This window comes from Taurulus bubalis, assembly GCF_910589615.1.
Source record: "Taurulus bubalis genome assembly, chromosome: 19".
NCBI classification, from domain to species: domain Eukaryota; kingdom Metazoa; phylum Chordata; class Actinopteri; order Perciformes; family Cottidae; genus Taurulus; species Taurulus bubalis.
The window spans coordinates 7,947,722-7,970,891 of NC_136607.1; the positions used below are offsets into that span (position 1 = coordinate 7,947,722).

A 23,170-nucleotide genomic window follows, 5' to 3' on the forward strand; every position below is an offset into this window, starting at 1 on the left:
CAAGTGACCAAAGCCGTGACTGAAAGTCAAGCTTATTGGGCACAACTGAATTGGCAACAATGTCCATCTCCGTTGCCTAAGAGGTGTTGCAAGCCGCATATTCATAACCGCTTCAACATCACTGGCTACAGGACATGACGAAATTAGCTTCACTGTGAGACAAGTCATTGTGTTATTTTAAGATCATTCCTGCGATGGCGAAGAGAATGGAGAAATGAAAAGCTAAAGCCCAGAAGAAATGGGTCATAATTGCATTAGGAAAGACCTTTTGAAATCAACAGTCAGATAAAAAAAGAAGAAGAAAAAAAAGAAACGCTCAGCACATTCTGCTTCCAGTGGGTTGACATTGTTCTTATTAAACTGCTAATGCACCAAAGGCTTCAGCTATTTCCTTTCGATGTACAGTACACGATAGCGTTTTTTAAATGTTGTACACGCACACACACACACACACACACACACACACACACACACACACACACACACACACACACACACACAGATAACCCCAGTCAGGGAGGATTATTATAGTATTATTGGAATAAAAACATTTTTTCTTCTATAAATTATTCCCACTTTGCTGTGCTCGGGGCTCTGCTTGACTTAGCTCCTCCAATCGCTTTTCATGTGCAAGAGGCTTTTAGAAAAGCTTTATGTTCAAAAGACAGGCATAAGGGATTCTCGTGGGGCTGTGACACTCCCATTAGGAATACAATTCCCACAATACAGCACACACATTAACTCAGAAACACACACCAGCTCTGTAGTCCCCGCCTGCAGCAGCGTACACAGACTGTGCCTACATTGTACCCCAACATGTCGAGGGAGCTCTGACTCAGCATCGCTCTTGTCGTATGGACTTCTAAACTGGATTTAGCGTCACTGCTTCTCGAGGTAGAAAAACTCAACTTGTGGTGATTAAGTGGTCGAGAAAACTGCTAAGAGTCTTTTTCATTTTGAAGGCAAATGCCAGTACTTCAAGCTTGCTTTCCTCTTGCCTCGATTAACATGGATCGGGACTGGTTTGGACCCTTAATGCACATATTGTCATGTTTCTTGACTCCTGGCTATCATCGTCATCTCATTAGACGAAGAACAAGACCTAGATGTTTCATGTAGGGAACTGTTTTCATTATTTAAGGAGCAGAATACACCTGTGGCCCGGCTGGAAACACATCTGCAGCGTGCGTCAATCATGGCCAATCAAATCCGCTTCTCTAATTCTCTTTTAAAAGCAGTGCTCCCCCTGCCGTGAGACACTCTAAAAGGAGGAGAGGGTGTTCTGGACTGAATATTCTTGTCTTGTTGCAAGTCACAAATGTATACCCTAGATATGAATACGAGTTATGTATACTATGGTATTTGAATATATGGGGCTGTAATTAGCCACCAAGGGCAGATGACGTGTCTTTTTTTAAAAGTTGAAACCCTGAAAGACTGTAAATATTAAAACATTGAGTCAGTGGCATTAAGCTCTAGTATTGTGGAACCAGTATAACTCCATATTGATATGTATTATTAATGTATCCACAAGAATTGAAGAATTACACCGTCCCCTGTTGAGGAAAAGTCCCTAATATCTTTATGAAATCCTTTAAAAACACACCGTCTAACACACAAAACATGTCATTAATTATGTATCGAAACATCTTCACTTCATTTCCACGAGGCATCGCACAGGAAACATTTAATTGCAACATAAAGGTGAAAATATTTCTCCCTTGTTTGAATGAGACAGACTTTCGTATGTTCATAGGTCCTCGCTCTCTTACCACAGAGAGGCAGTTAACCCTTATTGGCCTCAGCGGAGTTCCCTTGTGTCGATGCATTTAAAGCCAGGAACACATACGATGATGCCAAAAAGTAGCCTTTGTGTTCATTTGACTTCCCCCTGGATTACATAAAAGCAAGTTAAGGCATGGCAGTGCCACCGGACTAAGCCATTGACGGTGATCATTGAGCAGGAATTGCTTTCATCTCATAGAAGCTGCAGTCTCTTGCGACAGAACCCAGTATACCAGAATATAAATAGCCACATGCGGATGCTGGACTGCTGTCTTGATTGAATGTACACTGCAATGTCAAAATACAACTTTGTATATGATTTACATTTTGAAAAAATTGTGCATATTGTGCATATTTTGATGAAGGCAGCCCGCATCTACTGCTTGTTGCCTTTGAGAGTAATATCCGATACGTCTGCTCGAAGAGATGACACGGCGCGACCCTTCTTGTGAAGCGGAAATAAGAAAAAGAAAAAGCCGAGGGACTCTGTTGTATTTGGACCTGACAGAAGCAGACAGACATGGTTCTTCCTGCTGTCTCAGAGGTGAATGGACTGTGGATGGAGATTACACCCCCTTTTGTTTGCTATAGATTTTGCCGATAAAAGCAAAAAGGAAGAACAATTTTCCTGCCCACAGTCGGAAATTGTCCTCTCTGTGTTGATGCTAGTGTTGGAAAGACTCACGCATATAGAGTCTTTCTATGGTAATGGTGCAATCGTTTTTTTCTTTCTTTTTTTTTCTCCGAGTGGGTGGGATCGACATCACTTTATTTGAGAAAGTGAGCAATCCGCCGTCTCCTTGGAGAAAAGCAATGACACTAAAGTGCCTCAATTGTGAAAGCACTCTGCAACGCTGTTTTACCAAAGTTATTTTTGGCCCTTTTGACTTAGCTTATAGGACTACGTCAGTAGTAGTCGTCAGGGCTTTCAGGATTGATCGTGAGTTCAAGAGAACAAGAGTCAAAGAGTGAATTCACACTTAGAGGCAATGACAGCAGTCAATTATCACAGCTAAACATAGGCTGACAGATTATAATAGATCATGCTCTACATACCTTTGGAGTAAAAAAAACAATGTGACAGATACACTGAATATCACCTCAAAGAAAATACATGCATCTAAAAATCATTCATCCAGCAAATTCTACATCCTGACAGAAGAAAATTATTTTTAATTTAGACATGTCATAATAATAGTATTATCTGCCACATTTAAAGAAATTCCACTCATGCAAAAATGCAAGGAGCTGAGGAGGCGGGAAGCCATCAGCAATATGAAAGGCAACTCCGGTTTAGGCTTCACACATGCTGTGGGACGCAGGTAGACAGGTATGTGTCTGTGAGGTTGCTGTCTGTACCACTATGGATCGAAGTAAAACCAACGTGTTTGTAAATGTAACCGGCAAAATCATTTTGATACCGATTGGCTGGTCACCGGTCATTGCCGATCACCTTAAAACCAGCAGGTCTCGATCCGCAGCCGATCAATCGGTGCATCTCTAATAGAGATGAAAATAAAAAAAGATTTTATTACATCTTATTGATTCATCCAGATTTAGAGATGGAGCTAGTGCACACCTTCTTTAGCTATGTCTGCGGGATTGTGTGTGTGTGTGTATTCATACGTGTAATGTGGGTTTGCAGTGTGGACTCAGCTCCCATGTTGCTAAGACATAGCTGGCCGATTTCTCTTCAAATAGGAGTTTTAAAACGAATGGTTTTAGACCTCAGCTAATCATGGAACTGTACATTCATTGGGACTGGATCTCCCGGGGGTGATTAAGTTGAAGGCCCCATTACATGCACATGTTATTGTGATGGCTTGCCTTAGCTCTAAGCAAAGGCAAAGGAATATGTAACGAAAGTCACTTAAGCAGACGCATAGATCAGTGGCATTTTTTAAATGTCATTCGAAACATGAGGAGAATGTTAATGCTGCACTATTATTCCTCTGTTCTTACTATATTAATACCTTGCCTATGTGCTAACCAGTGCTAATGGATGATGTAACGTTAACATCTTTTGTGATTGTGTCGGAAGGTGAGCTTTTATCCAACACTGGCCGTCTGCATGTGTGTCTGCGCTCGCCGCTTCAATGCAACCTGCCTGATCAGATAGTTTGTGAATACATTTCGTGGTCAAAGGAGCAGCTGTAAAACGGTAGATAAATACATTTTATTTCCTATAAATTCTTCACGGTAAAATCCCCTGTTATTTTTTGCTGCTTATTCTTCTTGCCTGCCGTATGAGAAGTCTGGTTTTACAGGAGAAAAAAAGCGAAATAAGCTTCGCTAATTGGGGGATAAACACATTTCATTTCCTATCCATTCTTGACAGTAAAAGTCCCTCGTTATTTTGTTATTTAAAAGCTCTTATTTTGAAGCTGAAATAATCTGGACATTTTTTAAATCAGGTCTCAACAGTGCTCCAGTCCTGGTTTCCCTCCTGTTGTCCCTTTGCTTTCCTCGGGTGATGAGCTCAGGTGTGAGCAGGAGATGAGCTAGTCCTACGTTGGATCAGTTGTCCAGATTGTGCCCACATGTGGTCTTCACCTGACTGAGATCCAAACTCAATTCGAGCCCGGTCGCCTCTGCATGTGGTATGGCTGATCGGATCCGCAACGCAATCACAATCCCATCCCGGAGCGTATAGACTGCAGCCACGGCCAAAGTGTGAGCACACTCAAAGCTGCCATGTGAATCATAACATCTGGACATGTTTCCATAGGCTTTAAGACGGAAAGCAATTACTTTTGAGACCTTTTTTTTTCTTCGAACTGTTAATGCAAAGATTTCTTTGCAGCATTTGTGCAATCCTGAGTATTTGGATGAAATCCTTTTGTGGTAATTAAACCAGCGATGAAGCTTTAATTTAGAGGGATGTTGACCCCTGCATAAATGAGGCTCCAGACCTCTCCAATTAACATATTGGAGCACCAAAATGGCTGCATACATCAATGGTTTTCCATTACAGAGAGATGGATGAGTTGGCCAGGGGCAACAGGCTCTGAGGGGTGGCAAGAGGATGAGAGCGGGGGGGGGGGGGGGGGGGGGGAAACGGTAAAGATGGAGATTCACTGAGACAAATACGCAGAGAAATAGAAAGGCATGGACTGAGCCGTACAATGAGGCAGACAGGCAGAGATAGAAGAGAGAGAGCGAGACGGACACATGAGAGGAGTCAGGCCACCAGATGGTCTAATGACCACAGGAAATATTACAGCTGGCAACCGCACACCACACCAGTCATTTAAGAGCCCTGACAAGACTGTGTGTGTGTGTGTGTGTGTGTGTGTGTGTGTGTGTGTGTGTGTGTGTGTGTGTCTGTGTGCACACAAGTCTGTGTCTTCCTTAGGGGGTATGTGTGTGGTGCATTTGACTGTATTTGTAAGAAGTGGTCCTAATGATTGTATAATTACCGAAAGCCAAAGTCTGGGGACATTGTAACCTTACATTGTGTGATGAGACAGCTGTGGGTTAGGCTTCGGACGGGGCTACGTACGCAAATTCAATTTAGGTGAACGTTGACCTGCAAATTTGTACCACTGACCTATAACACGCCGTGCTGAGAGTGTTTACTGTATGACCCACAATAGTAGTGTATTAGCTTGTGTGGCAACATGCACTTTCATTTGACCCTTCTCTGGTATTGGGATCTACAAAAAAAAATGGTTTGCAGATGAGGCAGGACTCAGGATTGAGCCGCGGTTGTCAGGGGGAGATGTTTGCATGAGCAGGAACACATTGATGATCATTACACACATGTGGTTTCTAAAGGCTCACGGGCTAGTGACACCTCCCCTCATGGTAGCACAGGTTACAATTACCTCAAGCTTAAAAACCAAGATAGCAACAACTGAATGGAAAACATGTTTGTGAACAATGTAAGACGTACATTTGATTTAATCGGGAAAATGGGGAAATGTCCCTGATTACTTTTACACAAACTTCCACGTCTTTCTTTCTTTCTTTATGTATCCTGTTTGCATCTCTTCATCCACTCTCTGTTTGCTTTTCTATCTCTTTCTGTCTCTCTTCTCTGTCTTTCCCTCCCTCATTCCCTTCCCTCCTATCTCTCCTATGGGTCTATATGAAATATTTTGACCGTGCTCCTACAGTGAACACATAATTAGAAACCACTGAACCTTGACTCCAACATGGGGGCTTTTCTCCTATCTGTTTGGGGAAGGGGGTGGGGGGTTGAAGAGGAGGACGAGGAGGGGAGGCGGGGTTCGCCTGTAAAACATATTCATGGTCAGAATACAACACTGGCCTGAAATGGTGGAGTCCTTCAATACAGATAAGAGGAGAAAGAGAGGGACGTGAAGATGAGGCAGCACGGATAAATGGATTGATGGATGGGGCATGGGGGAGAAGGGAGAGGAGGGTGGGAGCCGTCGACAGTGAGATGGAAACCCAGAGTTATGGCTCGCCTCCATTAGCTCTGTTTTCCACAGCCAGGGTTAACACTGGCATCGGATCATTGTTTGGGTTTCATCTTCATTAATTAGCCAGCTTAATCAAACAACACTTCCATTTTAAAACAACATGACTAGTGCAAATACAAACACAAATAAAAATGACACTAGCAGGTGGTAGCATGAATGGTACAACCATTACAAGTACTGCTTTAATTGTTTTTTCGCCCACAACGATAATTCTGTATTTAGCCGTGCAGGGACAGAAATAAAAACGGTATAAAACTGTTACACTAATACGCTGTATGAGAAATAGGACGTGGTATTGGCACTCTTTACCGAATCGACCTAAATAACCCAGTACCAAGTAGTATCCACACTTCTCCAGTCAAACCTAACCAGCAATCGACCGTTTTGTGACCAGACCTTCAACAAAACAACTAAATTTTTTGGTTTAACCAATCGCTGCAAAGCGGGCTTCGATTTAATGTCACACCCGATTGGTCCACTACTACTACTACTGTCTGTCTTCAATCCAGACAGACGGGATTGCTGGCCTGCACACGTCTCCTAACGTGGAACTGTTTGAGCCGGCGGCTCGCAGCTAGCGATGCTAGGAGCTAACGTTTCTAACAGTCTCAGTGCGCCTCTCTCCCGACGAAGAGTGTGTGTGCACACCTCTAATTTGTGGCTTCGGTGTGTGACTTTTACCTGACTTTGTCCCTGTATAGCTTTATTATGTTGTCATGGTGTGACTAGCTAGTTATGGTTTGCGCTGACGGCTTATTGCCATATTACAAAAAGACAGAGGAGCCTTTGGGACAGTTTTCATCACAGCGTGTCCTTGGAAACACGCAGACGTTCACACATTGTCATGCACGATGCTGCGTGCGCACACACACACACACACACACACACACACACACACACACAGACACTCACTCACCCCTCCTAACCACACATGTAGGCCATGAACCCACATGACACACCCACACGCAACCCTATTTTTTTTTTAATGGGCCTTCCCTCTCGGCTATAGCAGGAAATGAATGTCCAGCAGCTGAAGCTGTTAATTAACGTTTACGGCTGGAGATGACCGTTGAATCGTTAGACTGGCTCTCACAGCCTTCACGTCAAAGCAACCAGGGTATAAAAAATCCAATCTCTGTCCCAGACTCTGTGCCAAAGTAATGATGGTGGATCATGATGTTGATTTGTTTTATGATAGGGATGTAAACGGCACTGATCTCCTTCAGGGGTGGGGGGGTACAGTATTTGTTTGATTATTTGGTCACGGCGTTGAGGGACTCCGTTCTGACACCCAGGCCGGCAAAATTGGCAAAGTCCCAAAAAGTCGTTCAATTTAGTGGAATTGTGAAGTCTTTCTTCGCCAGTGCTTCTTGAATATGTCCATGCCCTCCCGTTTACACGCAGTGTATAATGCAATCGATCCGTCATAATGTTCTTGCTCTTCTTCTCTTTTCGGCCTCTCACCCTTTTATTCCTCAATTTATCTCTCTCCATTTTATGCCCCAATCTTCTCAGTCTTTACTTCTGCTCCTCCCTACAGCCCTATCTGCCTCCCACTGTTGAACCATTGATTGCATACCAGCCACGGTGAGAGACGGTGTGTGACTAACGTGTATATCATGGACTTTGCGTTAGGCTGCCAACAAAAGCAAACGCCCCGAATGATCGACATGACACTAAGACATCTCACGCGTACATTGAAAACCGCTTATGCGGATCTTTTCACACATGACATTGAAGTGGGCGATGAGAACATTACATTTATATCACAGTATTATTTATTTTTTTCTGGTGACGGTGTTATTTAATGGTATTCCAGAATTGAAAGGGAAACTCGACTTAATGTGATTCATTCAGCCCGCCTCCATGCTACTTAACCAGGTGAGCGAGGAGCAAAAGGGAAGCCCTTGAAGAGGGGAAATGAAAAAATTATAATATTCAGTTCATAGTTAAGAAGGTTCTATTGTACCTAAAAACAGAAAGACACACAGAGAAAGCCATCAACACCAACAGCAAGAACACATCTTGACAAGCACATCTAAACAACTTAAGTTTCAACCATCATTTTAAACCAAACCCGAATCATTCCCGGACCCTCACTTCTACTGTTAGGTTCCCTTCTCAAATGTACATTACTCACACACACATATGAGCACAAAACCACACACGGACATCGGAATCAGCTCCAATCACAGCCCCAAACACCTGTCTGCCAATCTTATAATAGTGCTCTGTCCACGTCCGCTTTCCCCGGACCAAGGGAAACTGTGTGTGTGTGTGTGTGTGTGTGTGTGTGTGTGTGTGTGTGTGTGTGTGTGTGTGTGTGTGTGTGTGTGTGTGTGTGCGTGCGCGCGCGCGAGCAGCATGCGTGTTATTTGTCTGTGCACGTGTTAGTGTGTAAGCAGTCTGACGACCACAGATAAGGTGGCAGTTATCTTATCGTGCTGAGCCAACCCCTACCCTAAACCTTCACAAACCTCAGGTGTCACAGCGCGCTGGCTTCTCCCCAATCATCCCCTCATTTTCATGTCAATTTCACACCATTTTTCTGTCTCTTGGTCTCTGCCCTCCCTCCCTTCCCTGTCTCTATCAGTTGATTTTCTCCCTCCCTCCCTCCTTTTTGATAGACATTTAAAGCCCATTTTGGTCCAGTTTTGCTCCTCTTCTCTACCTTCATCCCTCCACCTTCCCCCCTTGCTCTTTAGATGTTTCTTGGTATTCATCCACTTGGCCTTGCGATCAATCTCTCCCATCTTTGGCCAACTTTGACAGCACTTTCTGTCATGCTGATTCCCTCTGAGCCCACATCTGACACACTTTCTTTTCCTCATTTCCGCTCCCTTTTCTTGCATGTCTAAATTTCCATTTCTTGTTTTCGCCTTATCACTGACCCCCCTCTTAGTTGGGGATGGGAATAGGTTTCGTTCTCGATTCTCATTATCTGTGGCCAGATAATGACACATATCAGGATGTAGCAGGTTTTCTAGAATAAAATAAATAAATAGTCTCTATGAAATAACCACATGGTTTTGTAGATTCAATTCAGTACTTGATGAATGCAAAGTACGGAGATGTACTTTAGTTTAATACACTTCAGTGCTAAGTAATCTGATTTTTTTTCAGAGAAATTAGTGTGTGCATGTTATTATCAATTTAGTTGAAATAATTGTGTATCATGATATCTCAATTGATGATGATTTATGATGATTTATTTAGTAGATTATCTCCCAGCCTTAGAGCCACTTGAGAACCGGTTTCAAACTGTCCACTCCAATAACCTCGGATTGCAGGCCCCCGAGGTTATCCCTTTTATCGATGCCGGCATGTTTTTCTGACAGTTGTGAGGCCCGCCCCAGTTTCCGGGAATGCACCGAAAATATTTATATAAACAGAACCGAATAATGCATTGGTATCACTACAATCATTTGAACTCCCATTCCTGCTCTCATCTTTGACGTTCCCAGACCACGTCACTCATTCTCAATATTTTCCTCACTTCCTCTCCTTCACTTTTTAATCCTTTCTCGTCACACCTTCACCCAGTTATTTATTCACAGCACAGCGGAGATGACAGCTTTCTTATCAACCTGCCAGTCATTTTTATCTGTCACTCTTTTGCCTGCCAAGCTGCAGCCCTCAGTCCTTCCCTTTAGCCTCACAAGACCATCTTAAATCATATGAAGTCAGTGATTCACTGACAGTCCCCTGAGGCATACCGCCGAAATCTGAGCCAATCAGTGAAATGTAGGGAGCGTTTAGGTGATGATGAGGATTCAGTTAGGTGTTGATTTACATCTTTCAGCTGCCAACTTTTAAGAAAGGGTTCTTGAGCTATGCGTCCCAGATCAAAAGACTGTAATGATGCAATCAGCCCAAAACAAGAAGTAAACATCCAGGCCCGAGTCGCAATATCGTAGAAATGGGTAGAAGCACGTTGACGTTTTAGATAATGTTCTCGATCAAGTAGCAGCTGGTTAAAAGGCTGATCATCTGCATGAGGTCTATGCACATTAACGGTACCCCTGTCCCAAACCAAGGCCTGGCTGCCGATGCCAGACTACACTTTGGCCTTTTCATTTGGGGTTTCTCTTTGGATTCAACTTTTTGAATGTAGTTAAAAGTAACCTCCCCACCCCCTGTATTTCCCATAATGCAAATGTCATTCAATCACTTCAACATCCACATTCTCAGTCCTTCCAATTAACTCAAACGGTCCTCGGTTAACTCAAACGGTCCCTTCTGAACCCCCCCGGTACCTCCCCTTTCTCTGTTTCCATCTCCCACCAAATATGACCATCTTTGTCAACCTGTCAGCTGCCCTCCTCCATCTATTAGATGAAGCCTTTTAGTTTCATTTACCTTGTATCCCTCCTCCCCTTTCACCCTCCCTTCCCTTGCATTCCCATCTGAAACCAAGTCAGACAGTTGTTATCAATCTGCCAGAGGAGAGAACCGTATCTCTGTTTTTTTTTCTTCTCTTCTTTCCCATTCTTGCCTCCCTTCTGCTTTCACGGCATTTACATCTTGCGGTGCAGAGGTGGACGCATGCAATAATGAGAGGAGTGAGTATCTCCTGAGCACCCCTCTGGGCTTTCACTCTCCTCTCTCTGTCCTTCTCACTGACTTGAGGGTTCATTATTTCTTCTCTCTGTTTGCTACTCTGTGTTTGTCTCTCTCTCTTAGCTTTTACCAGGAAACCATTCTTTTTAAATCACTTTTGACATTCTGCATTTAGTTTTCCCCACTTGATTTGCAGGAAGAAATAGCTTTCAGACACATTGTTATAACTAAAATGCGGCTAATAGAAATACCTCATCCGTATATATATATGTGGCCATTGCAAAAGGAGCCTTATATAATCATTATATTTCAGCCAGAATAGTCAATAATAGATTAAACCTTTTTTGAAGAGACTGTGTTGTATTTTCTCATTTTGAAGCATCTGATTTATGCACAGCATGGTTCATGACTCTGACAGAAACATAATGTTACAGGGTAAAATAGAATATACCATGAATATCTATCAGCCTTGACATTTACATTTTCCCCCTGACACTCTGGGCATGAGAATAGATTCCTGATTCTACTTCTGATCTGTCGAATGCTGACATTAAATGAACTCTTTCAGAGGAATGAAGTTCGGTTGGCATATTTTATTTTTTTCTTCACTCTGGCATATTTTTTTACAAACACGTTCTTCCTCGCGGGGATTAAATACTGGTGGCTCATGGTTTATGGAAGCCCAACTTTGACTTACTTTCATATTCAACATGCAATTATCACTCAGAATCAACCCAACATGCTGTTTTAAGAGCTGACATCAAAAGTTCACCTCTTCCTGTTGTATTATTTTCTTATTTTGCCTGTTTAATTTAAACACAGTTTGAGCTCAAGATTAGATTGTTTTAAAGCAACTCAGTTGTGAACAAAGGTGCGTTTTGGGAATTGCAAATAATGAGTAATAACCCACGGCTGTCTTTCCTGTGCTGGTGTGAAATTAAAGGTTGTTCTCATTACATGATATTCTAGTAAGACGTTACAATGTCAGTCTTTCTTCCAGCGTAGAACAAAGCACTTTCTGTTCTTGTTCTGTTCGTATCTCTAATCTTACAATTACAAGTCATGTGTCTGCATAGTGTACATGTGTGTGTTTGTGTATATCCTATGTGAGACTGAATTGATTGGGTAAAAGCCTTGACCAATTGTTGACCTCTTTACACAGGGTCATTCTGTGCAGATTCTGTGAAGCCTCTTAATTCTGTCTGTGTGTGAATCCAAGCAAGACACATTGAAAAAGAAGGGTTTTATTTACTCAAACTTGAAAATCAATGAATAGCACACCACTTTAACTTGAGCATGACCACAGTTGACCACGAGCACAATGTAATGCAGCTCTTTGGAGATATGAATCTATAAAGCTGAGGTCCACAGCCGACATTGAGCTACACTGAACAAGAAGAACACTGAGATCGCTGACTGTTACAAAGAAACAAAAAGGGGACACATTGACACACCAGAAAATGACATGAAGGGGAACATGCAACACATCACATGATACCACAATAAAGCTTTAGATAGTTTCCCCTGCAATATACAAGGGGTTCTCTTTAGCTGGACTATTGGACATGAGGACACAGTCAAGCCAGACAAGACAGACACTAAAGAAGTCACGTGGTAAATTAAGTCAGTGTGATGTGTAAAGCATTGTGTCACTGTTTAACTTGACTACATAGATGTTTTTTTAGGAAGCACAACTCAGCCTACGAAAGACATGTTGCCTAATTAGGCGTTCACACATTTCTCTCACACACTCCCACACATTTCACAAGGTTGTACATAACATGCCGTTATTTCTACGGCGTGATCCTGTATGACAGGACCTCTGGACCCGTTCATCCTGCTCTGCATGAACATCACAGCTCTGAACGTTGCCACTGCCGTATGCCTGTCTGTCCTCCTGAAGTAACCGTGCTTTACCAACTGCCAAATAAAGAACGTGCGCACGTTCTGAAAATGTGGCCAAATCTGTCACTTCAAAATGTCGATGGTCCCGCCTCTCAGCCAGCTCGCTGAGGTAATCAGAGCACAGGTTGTAACACCGTGAGCAAGGGGAACCTTTTAAGTGTCAACACATTATGTTCAGAATCAGAACCATTTATTGATATGTATGTTTTCACATACAAGGAATTTGTCCTGGCGGGAGGTGCTTAACATTTAACATTTAACAATAAACATAAAACAATGAATGGGATCATGAATATTTACAATTGGATCTACAGTAGAATATTAAAATGAAAGTTAAAATAAAGTGCACGGAATGTAAGTGTTATGTTTGCACTTTACCGACCATTTACATGAGAAACTAAGTAGTGTCACTTTTAAAAGCTTTGTAAAAAGCGGCTCCGCTGGCTGCATACTCGCACATAATACACACACATAATACACACCACACATACACACGTACATTTACAACCCTTCTTTTCTTTCATGTCTCACTCTCACCCCATCTTCATGGTGCGGGCCGAACTAAACCCTCTCGGTCCGTTGCCCCTTTGTCCTGTCTGTTTTCATTACATTACAGTATGACAAAGACCCCCCCGCCCATTGCATTAGAACGGGCAGAGCGAACAGGATCCGAGATAAAGCATCTGCTGCAGTGATGTCAGATGACAGTTATGAAGCAGATCATGAGGCTTACAGTCTGAACTCTGTGCCTCCGCTTTGCTCTCTTAACCTCTGACACTCCTCGTGTGTTACATTTCCTTTTCTTTCAGTGCTTCCAGCATTTTTTTTATTACTTGTCAATACCCTCTTTTGAAATTGTGAGGCTGTCTACCTTGAAATACCATGTGCATCAACAGAATAGGGTGAGGATGAGACTGACAACGTGTTGCCTCCACCCAAAACAGGTTACTTATTCATGACATTTTTCCTTGCATTTTACCTGCTTCCTCTTTTACTTTGTCCTCACCTTTTCTCTTTTAGATGTCAGCATCACGGAGCCATTCAAGCAAAACTGCACTTTTACAAAATAATAAGACATTAATTATTAATCGGAGACGTTCTCGCCTCCATTAGATCCACGCTGTGCCGTGTGAAAATAATGTGATCCATTGAATGTTTTTCACTCGACTGGTGAACTAATTCTCCAAGTAAACGGGCAGGTCGACCTGCTGTCAGCCGGTTTATCCGTCACTGTGCCCTTAGTTAAATTCTCTGTCTCTCCATAATCTTTCAGCCTTCATCTTCTTAACCCGATACCCTAGCTTGCTAAGAATAGCCCTGGCTTTAATAGAACAGGCAGGGAAACAGAGAAGAAGGGGAGTATTGGGAGGCTGCTGCTGGATTCTCATTGGATTTTGTGCAATGTGCACTTCAGTGGCTCCTATGACTCCTTTCAGCCCACTGATTTATAGTAGTACCTCTGACGGGGTAACCTTTTCATTTTCTGTCTTTATTTTTAGTTTGTTTGTGCAAAGGGGGATGTTCTTAAAAGCCAAAGTTCTCTCATCCCTTTGGCTGTCCGAGGTTATAGGAGTAAATGTGGGATTGCTTGAGAAATAAATCACATTTGCAGGTTAATGCCTTGTGTTGGAAACCTTTTTCGGCCAGACCTTAAACAAAGGCGCGTGAAGCTGTGTGAGGTGGACGAAATGAATAAATTGCAAGTTGGTGATGATGAAGGAAAGTGAAGAATGCAATGTGACCGTATTCCTAAAAAGCTTGTTCCTGAAATGACAGACTCCAGGAAAACAAACAAATAAATTCAATCCCATCTTGTGGCTGGTGGCTGCTGCAAATCCCCCTCCCCCTCCCTTTTTGCTGCAATCCTTTATCCCTGCAAACAAATCTCAATGACATCTGTTTGTAAAGTGCATTATGGGATGCTAGTAGTCGTGGCAAACTGCAACGTCTGCCTCTGACTGAGCAAGCTTCATAACAAAAACAGTGGGACACAGTCATTTAGGAAATCCTTTAATTAGCATTTAGTATTAGTACATGTGCTTGTTGTGGAAAATGGATACAACAGTAATCCAGTGTTTTTGATACAAGACAACGACAGAGTTTTCTTTTGCATTTCAAATTGAAGGATCGCCGTCACCATGTCGAGAGCCGCCGAGAGGCAATAGAAATGCTCCCAATCTTCGATCTTGTAACTTTAAATGCCCTCTATGTTGGGTGGTTTAACAATAGTTGGTCAAGGATCAGAAAAGGTGGAAAATAGGCGGCACATCTCCTCTACAAATGGACACTCAACATTTGATCCCAGGACCCACAGTTCTTGTACAATTGCACCCCAGAAGTACAGTGCAACCCAAAAAAAAATTGCAGAAAAAAGCTGCAGCCTTCGGCCCAGAAGAAAATGGGTTTCCCTCAGAACGTCTTGGAGAGAGCAGTTCAGTTGTATGAGAATATACTTTTGTTGTAAGAGTGGCCTGAATCAAGAGGTGGCCTACAACCACGACTAAAAGATCATACAAGGAATACCAAGACAATGTCCATGCTGGGCTGTTATAGTGTTACTATTGAATATTAATGAAAAGTAATGATAAGTATGGAGTTTGGATATCTACGGCTCAGGATTTAGGGTGATCTGCTGCTATGGGGGTGTTGAAAAGACACATGCTGAGTGTGTAATTAGCTCTCACTGTTCGCATTCACTTCTCATCTAATTTAATCCTCTCTCTGTAGTAGCTACTGTATATTCAGCTCCCTCCCATTATTCACTTCTGGTCTTTCTCTCACTCTCCAGTCTCCACATAAATAATTTTAGCCTGGCCTGCTAATACTGTCTAGCTCCCTATGGAACTGCACTGAGGCCTGCGTGTGGCATTTGTTTTTTTTCGCTGATTTGCTTGGTTCTGTTCAGGGTATTTATTTATTTTCTGGGTTGCTTTTTTGTTTCGTGGTGTTGTTGTTTGTGTGCTCCGAGCTGGTGTGAAATCCTGTGGTGTCATCTGGAGAGTTAAGGAACTGCTGAATTGGAAAAGTACAGCTGGTGTCAAGGTCTGGAGGAGGCAGAGACATCGAGTTGGGAAGGCAAAGAGACAAAAAGAGCAAAGGAGAACCGAGATGAGGAGAGAGGCAGACAGAGGAGGAACAAACAAGGAGAGAGAGTGTGAGCGCCTTAAAGGCGATGTTTCATGTGATAGCACGTTCTGCTATGTTGTTGCACAGCAGCATCAGCAAAGCTGTTTTTCTCTCTCTCTCTCTCTCTCTCTCTCTCTCTCTCTCCTCGAGCCAAGCGGGCAGTGTTTTTGAAAATAAAATACATAGCCTTTCAGCCACTGATGCCTCTTGAGAAACCGAGATGGGCTGCACAGGAACAGAATATAAAAACAAGCAAAATATCTAACATACTGAGGTCAGATTTATCTCCGATGGAATATGTGAAAAGGAGACACGGTATTATGCAAGACACCAAACTATTTTTACAGAACTGTTACACCATGGGACGCAGCAAGAAGGCAAAACGGTACTAAAAAGCCCTTTTGTACAACCCCTACAGGAGGGAATCCTGGCCAAAACCAAGCAATTGATCTCCCTGATTAGAACAGGATTTACCCGAGGAGGCCATAACATGTGCTTTCCTCTCATCTATATTAAGGACAACTATTTATTAGCGTTCTGGCTTTGAATGCTCTCGCTGTAGTTAATGCATCGGGGTCAGTTGTCTGTTGGTGCGCTAATCCTCACTTTTTTGGCCCAGAGTACATAATCGTTACCTTGTTGGCTTTCGACCGAAGGTGTTCTTTTCCATGGCATAATTAAGTGATGAATTCGGTCTTTATTTGAATAGTGATGGAATCATAATTTCTACACATAATATAACTGTCAGTTCAGAAGATGTAATTTTGTCTGCTCCTCACTTAACCGGCTGCTGTATACTTTGTTTTATTGTTGGTTTGTATTGTGATGTTCTAAAGAAGCACAATATTATAGCAGGACTGTCTGTTGGTTCCTTATTGTTTGGCATTTAAGTATATATTCGTTTTAAGCTTGTGGGCTTAAAAAAGCTTGAGCTTGTGGGAAAGTGAAACCTTTATGTACTTATCTGCACTCTCGTGCTTGTTGTCCTGGTGCGTTCAAGTCATTGTAACAGTTAATTAAATCACACTGAATATTTAAATTTCATTCAGTTGGACCTTTTCTATTCTCCAGCACTGGATTCTTTTTTTTTTCAGCTTTTATGTGAGCCACTAGACCACTTCATCAGGAGCGTGACGTGGCTGTGGTAACAGCCGTTTTACAGCACAGCAGATTTGGATGATGTGCGTGGCACGCTAACTTACCATGAAGCGGAGCTAGTGAGGTTTCGTGAGTGAACCTATGACTGTGTGTAGTAGACGGCGTGTGAAGAAGCGTGTAATAGGCTCACCTGTCCCTGGCTGCAGACTGATGGGCAGGTGGAGAGAAGGGAAACCAGATGGAAAGAAGGAGCGATGGTGAAACCAATGCACAAGGCTGCACTGGGCTGCCCATGGGGTGCATAATATGTTTTGATTTTGACTTTGCTGATTAAATCAACCCCATTATAGAATGAAAAAAAAAGACATTCGTGGGAGAGAGATAGTTAATTGAAGAAACATTGCTGAGAGGACGAGGCTGGAAAAGCAGGTGTGGGGAGAACTATAAGAGGTTATTATATTTTCATTTTTCTAAGCAGGATGTTATCACTTTAAAAACACAAATTCACACAAATTTGGGTGGACATATCCACCCAAATTCATACTGTGGATATGTCAAGTGCTATCCTAAATATCAGCTTAGATGAGCTTTCTTAATAGGACCAGACCATAGACCGTGTGAGGGTGGAGCTAACTACAACCAATTGCTGTTGGGGCCTTTTTTATTCGACCAAAATGTTACAATGTCGGTAATAAACTAAAAACATACGATGAAAGGGTTAAAGTTATAAGGCGAAAAAACACTGACAACTCCCAGAGAGGACAACGGCCTGCCAATCACAAAGTAGCCACGCCCTAAATCACGCCCTGCATTATGGACCATTATTTACTAAATGAACATTGCATTGAAGAAGAATAGAAACTAAAGATTGAGACCTCATTCTCAATGTTTACTGAGGTAATAAATCGAGTGAGAGGTAGGATCATTTTCTCTCCGACTTTCTGTACAATCAGACTTCTTTTTGCAACCAGAGGAGAAGCCCCCTGATGGCTGTTAGAAATAAGTTTAATGCACTTCCACAGTGGCTTCACTTTTTAAAAACAGAGGTTGCTGTCTGGCCATGACTAGTGTGGCAGATGTCTAAAAAGCAAAGGGATAGTCACTTTGGAAAAAAACTAAATTCCCTCTCCCCCTGTTGTTTTACTGACTGCTGAATCTTCTGCTGAAACAGTCAAACCCTCTGCTGCCCGTTTGTTCTGTGAACGCAGTGACTAACTCTGTGTTGTTTTTGACAGGGTGAAGAGGAGGATCGTGCTGACGTTTCGTCCTGTCCAAGGTAAGCTGACAAGACACTGTACACTGTTTTTGCTCCTGTTCGAAAACCGCTACAACTCAATTTTCCTCTTGTGCTGCTTCTGTTATTTGTGCCGAGCACGTTTCACAGAAGCCACGGGTGCGTGAAACCCATTTCATTTTCCGCGTAAATAGACATAACTGTATGCTCTCGTCCTTTTGTTTCCCCTGCTCAGACATTAAAGCAGTGAATCTGCATGATATTCTAAATGTGTTCTCCCATCACATGGAATCTTTGAAGATGAGGCTTTCAGTGCGGAGCAGTGGGCACTCTGTAAGAGATCAAGCCAACAATGGTAGCCACATGGGGGAAAAGCCCTCAGAAATACTGTGAACCTGTCGTGCATATCTGGGAACGAGGCCGGCTGCATGTGATATTTTCAGCCTCTTGAATCATCAATAATATTCCCAACGAACTGCGCTCAGTCGATGCGTTTGAATTCGAGAATACTGTTGGAAGAATTCACACGTTGTGGTTCAACAAGCGATCCCAGCGGCTGACCTAAAAAACCCATGACGAGAACCTCTGGCCTGCCAGTATGGTGGTCTGTGCTTCTCTGTCAGTAACACGTCTCTGGCTGTATCTGGTTGCCGTGGTGACATGCGCGTGTCAGCAGCAGGATGTGTGTGTGTGTGTGTGTGTGTGTGTGTGTGTGTGTGTGTGTGTGTGTGTGTGAGCGTGTGAGCGTGTGTGTGTGCGTGTGTGTGGTGGCGGAGGGCGTTGAAAGGACTCCGTGGAGGCGGATAGAATTCCTCTGTCCAGAAATGCCAGCAAGACACACACATGTCGGCGCTCTTTTATGGGAAACTTCAGACATGTGGGCACATAGGTGATGCACACGCAGCCACGGAGAACCCGGGACAGGAAATAAGCAGACGGAGCGGACACACACGTAGACAGATATCCAGATTCCGTGAAGGCCACGGCCATGCATTCATGCTGACAGCTCAGGACTCTAGGGTTACATACAGGGAAGTCCATGCCTGCCGCAATGCTTTGAACAATAATAGTATGTATACACACTTTTATTAACGCGTAAGAGACCTGAAGCTAAAGTTTAATGCCACTCACTAAAAACAAAGAAAGGAGAAAAAAAAGCCTGCGTTTGATCTTTACAGGTTTATTTTTGACCATGAATGACAGATGATATATGCATGCAGAATTACCGAATGCAAATCGCTGCTCAGTCAGCAGCTGCACCAGAGGAATCGGGGGTTAAGGGCCTCGCTTCAGGGCAGCTTTTATCGTCGATGAGGGAGGGGAGCGCATTACTCATTTGCTTTCCCTGGACAGACCAAACGTCCCCTACCCGGGCCGGTTCGGGGATCTGAATCGAGGACAGGGGGCTGCTGACGCCTCGGGCTCCTGCTGACAGCCAGGTGTAATGCACTGCAATTGCTCCGTTATTCTGTTTTTGCCAGAACTGTAATTGAGTGTAAGATTTGAGAATTTATTCTCCCCCTTTCAGGAGTTTTGCCTCGCAGCAAGGCATATGTCATGGCGCATAATCGTGATGAACAAAGAACAGAGATTCGGATACACATTCAATATATTGAAAAGACTCAGGGGACTGAGTATCAGGAGAGTAGGTATTTCAGTTCGTCAAGGATTCAACATAATTCTTTTTTTCCACCTTGAGGACCTCAAATGTTTCATTTAGCTTTGAGCAGAGTTGTATTGACTTTTGAGGACACCAAGGAATGTATTAACCTGGTGTCACTGTTTACGATGACGTTTAAGTCCTCATAAATAGTTCATCCTTGTTTGGCACCTAGCCAAATCCTTGGACATTGTTATCTGTATACCGCAGTGGCGGGCCGTGGATTGTGTACCTACGCATGCTATAACAGCTGATTTATGTTAATAATAATAATAAAACATTTCAATTTAAACTTTGTGATTCTGTTTAGGCCTGCAGAGAAGGCTTAGCAGGCCCTGACGGCCCGTTTAATTATAACGCATACGATCGATGTAAGCGAGTGAGAATAATTATTTTCAGGTTCACAACTGCACTGAAATGGGACAACACTGTTCGTCACAGAATCCAAATTATATTGAGCACTTAAAGGTCGCTGATAATTCAATCAGAGGCAAGGGTATGCAAAGTAATATATTTTCTACAAATGACAGGAGACCGTTGAATGAATCCATTAACACATCGGAGGGCATAACCTTTTTAAAGTTGAAATGTCAAATTCTCCTCCACGCCCACGCCTCCCACAGATGTACGCGGTTTTGATGAAGTTTGATGAGTTTTGTAAAGTTAGTTACAGAGATGTTGTAATGGGTGATATCCCTGCAATATATATACTGTGTATATATATATATATATATATATATATATATATATATATATATATATATATATATATATATATCAGATCATATGTATCAAAAAAACAGTGTAGTGATACTGTTGTGGGCCAAATATGTTGAAAGTATCGTAAGGTGATATCGAGCTAAGGGGTTTTGCAGCTCTGAAGTCAACACAAACAAAACAGAACCTCGCTTTATGCACCCTACTCTGCTGTTTTTAGCCTCGTAGGTCAGGCTAACTATCCGAAATTAAATGACCAATCCACAATCACGGCTTTTAACCCCTGATCAGCTGTGCATAAAAAAGGCTCTGGTAAGATAGCCCGCGACGACGACAGCCTTTCTTGTCATCGTTCTCTCTCACACTCTCCGGCTGCTGCCATTGGTCCCTGTTGGCATGCAGGTCGGCAAAGTGCTTAGTAGACACCAGCATGTCATCTACACTTGTACAAGCGCACAGTGCGTCTGTGTGTGGGGTCGTGAGTAATTTGAGAATGTGTGTGTTGATCCCTGGGGGTCGCCTTGTCGCCAGAATCACCTTAACACACACACACACACACACACACACGCGCGAGCAGTCTCTCGCTCTCTGTCTCCTGCAGTACACACACACACACACACACACGTGTGCACCCACTTGGGTATTCCAGATCATATCGACTGTAATTTGTCCACAATGTACCCTCTACCGGCGCCTGATTTATTTAGCAAATGCAGTTTGGTGCAAATTGACTTTGAAATTGACTTTCATTTTTTACAATTATTACGTTGTTTTTGTCCTTTTCTGTGTGTGTGTGATGTCAAACATCAGGATGTGTTTTTGTTCCTTTTTGCAACATCTAATATTATTTAATTGTCCCCATAGCAGCTCTAACAGAGTTGAATAGCTATCATTGGACAGACGCAGATGTTACGAGGATTATTATTATTATTTTTTACATAACCCACTTTTGAGAAGTAAAGGAGGCGACAGTGTAAAAGATAACTACTTGAAAACGTTAAGTTATACCAATACAGTGCATCATTAAAAACATACTTTGTACCAGCCACGACAGGATCTTGAATGATTAATAATAATTTGCAAAAAAGCATTACGAAAATGGTAATAACGGTTTGTGTGTTCAAGTATATGGGGTTTATGTTTTTGCTTGATACCTTGGTATCGAGTTGCGTTTTGAGAATTGTGGAATTCCACTGGTATTGATATCAACTGCAACATTTCTGTTATTGAGACATCCGAGACAATAGCGCGTAGTGTTCTAGAGTCAGGCTGGACGTGTTTTTACGCATAGTCTTCAAGGCAAGACATAAATATGATATCACTGGTTACCATCTCTGACCTAGCACTGCTGACATGGGAGAGATAAGGCAAGCAATAATACAACCAGTGTTGTCCTGACTGTGCAGACAAGGCATCCTTTAGGCCCCTCTCGCTGTCTCTTGCATAAATCCAGGCGTGGTTGACAGTCTCGATGTAGCTATACACATTGTCGAGGCAATATTAAGACCAGCGCCGGTTGCCATTCTCTGTAACCTAGAATTGCTGACAAGGGATAAGCCAAGGAATTGTATTAACCCAACCGTGTCCTGATCATGCTGACAAGACGCTATTTTCTCGTCCTGTTGCTGCTGTTAGACAGCTCCGTACACATTGCTAGCGCTGCTGAGAGCAGTGTGTCTGCTCTGTAAGATACCATTGCTGACAAGCCAGTGCACCACTGTGGTCTTAAGCACTGTTGACCAGGGAACAGTAAGGCAAGGAATAGAATTAAGGCCGGCTGTATCGACAGCACATGTTGACAAGGCAGGAGTGAGCGCTGCATTGGCCTTGCGTCTGACACTGGATGCCCGGTGACAAGCGCCTTGTATTCCACACCCACGTTAGCATGGCGAGGGTCACATTGACATCTGCAGTCTGGGGGAACTTGAGCCTATCTTTCCTGCAAACATTGTGAGTGTCGTGCATGTGTGCCCATTGATAGGGATTAGCCAAGATGTGTGAGCCCGGCTCCTCGGGATGGCCCCGGTTGTTGCTGGAGGTCAATGCATGTGCACTCTGATGTCCGTTAGTGTGTGTGTGTGTGTGTATTTGCCAGGCGGTGGGGGGTTAGGCCCGGATTGCAATGACAATGGAGAGGAATTTAAATGAGAGAAAAGAGGGGGATCTGGGACGTTTGCAAGGAGGATGGAAGAGGCTTTGGCACCATTGTTATTCTTCCTCTTTGTCATTCTGCCACTCTATCTCTCTATTACAAATCCTTCACTCTCTGGCTCTCTCACTCTTTCCTGCTGCGTTTGTCACTGAAATCATTCTATCTCTTCATTTGATCCCAACTTATCCCTATCTCTGTTTTCCCCCAATGTGTCAACTCCCTGCAAGTTATTTTTTTCTTTATTCTTCTACTCGCTCTCAAGCATCATAAGTGCTTCACACCATGCCAAATTGGGAAATCCGGATCAAGTTTTTTGCCCCCGATCCTCATTTGGGTTGTAGAAACAATGCTTTTTGGCCAGTGTCCGAACCAGATGCTTATTATTATCCTCCACAAAACAGCTACACTGCTAAATATTACTATGTTGTGCTCGGTAGTTAGTTTTTAGCTTACTGCTGATGTTACTGCAGTGCAGTTTGTCAGTG

General features: G+C 43.0%; 1 protein-coding gene across 1 annotated transcript in view; it reads left to right on the forward strand.

Moving 5' to 3' along the window:
* The window catches only part of cntfr (ciliary neurotrophic factor receptor), a gene marked incomplete at its 3' end in the record, with an annotated part of 202,516 nt that overhangs the window by 17,000 nt on the left and 162,346 nt on the right, over positions 1-23,170 (forward strand). The window contains exon 2 of the mRNA XM_079234913.1: positions 18,158-18,198. The remainder of the gene's footprint in view (positions 1-18,157; positions 18,199-23,170) is intronic.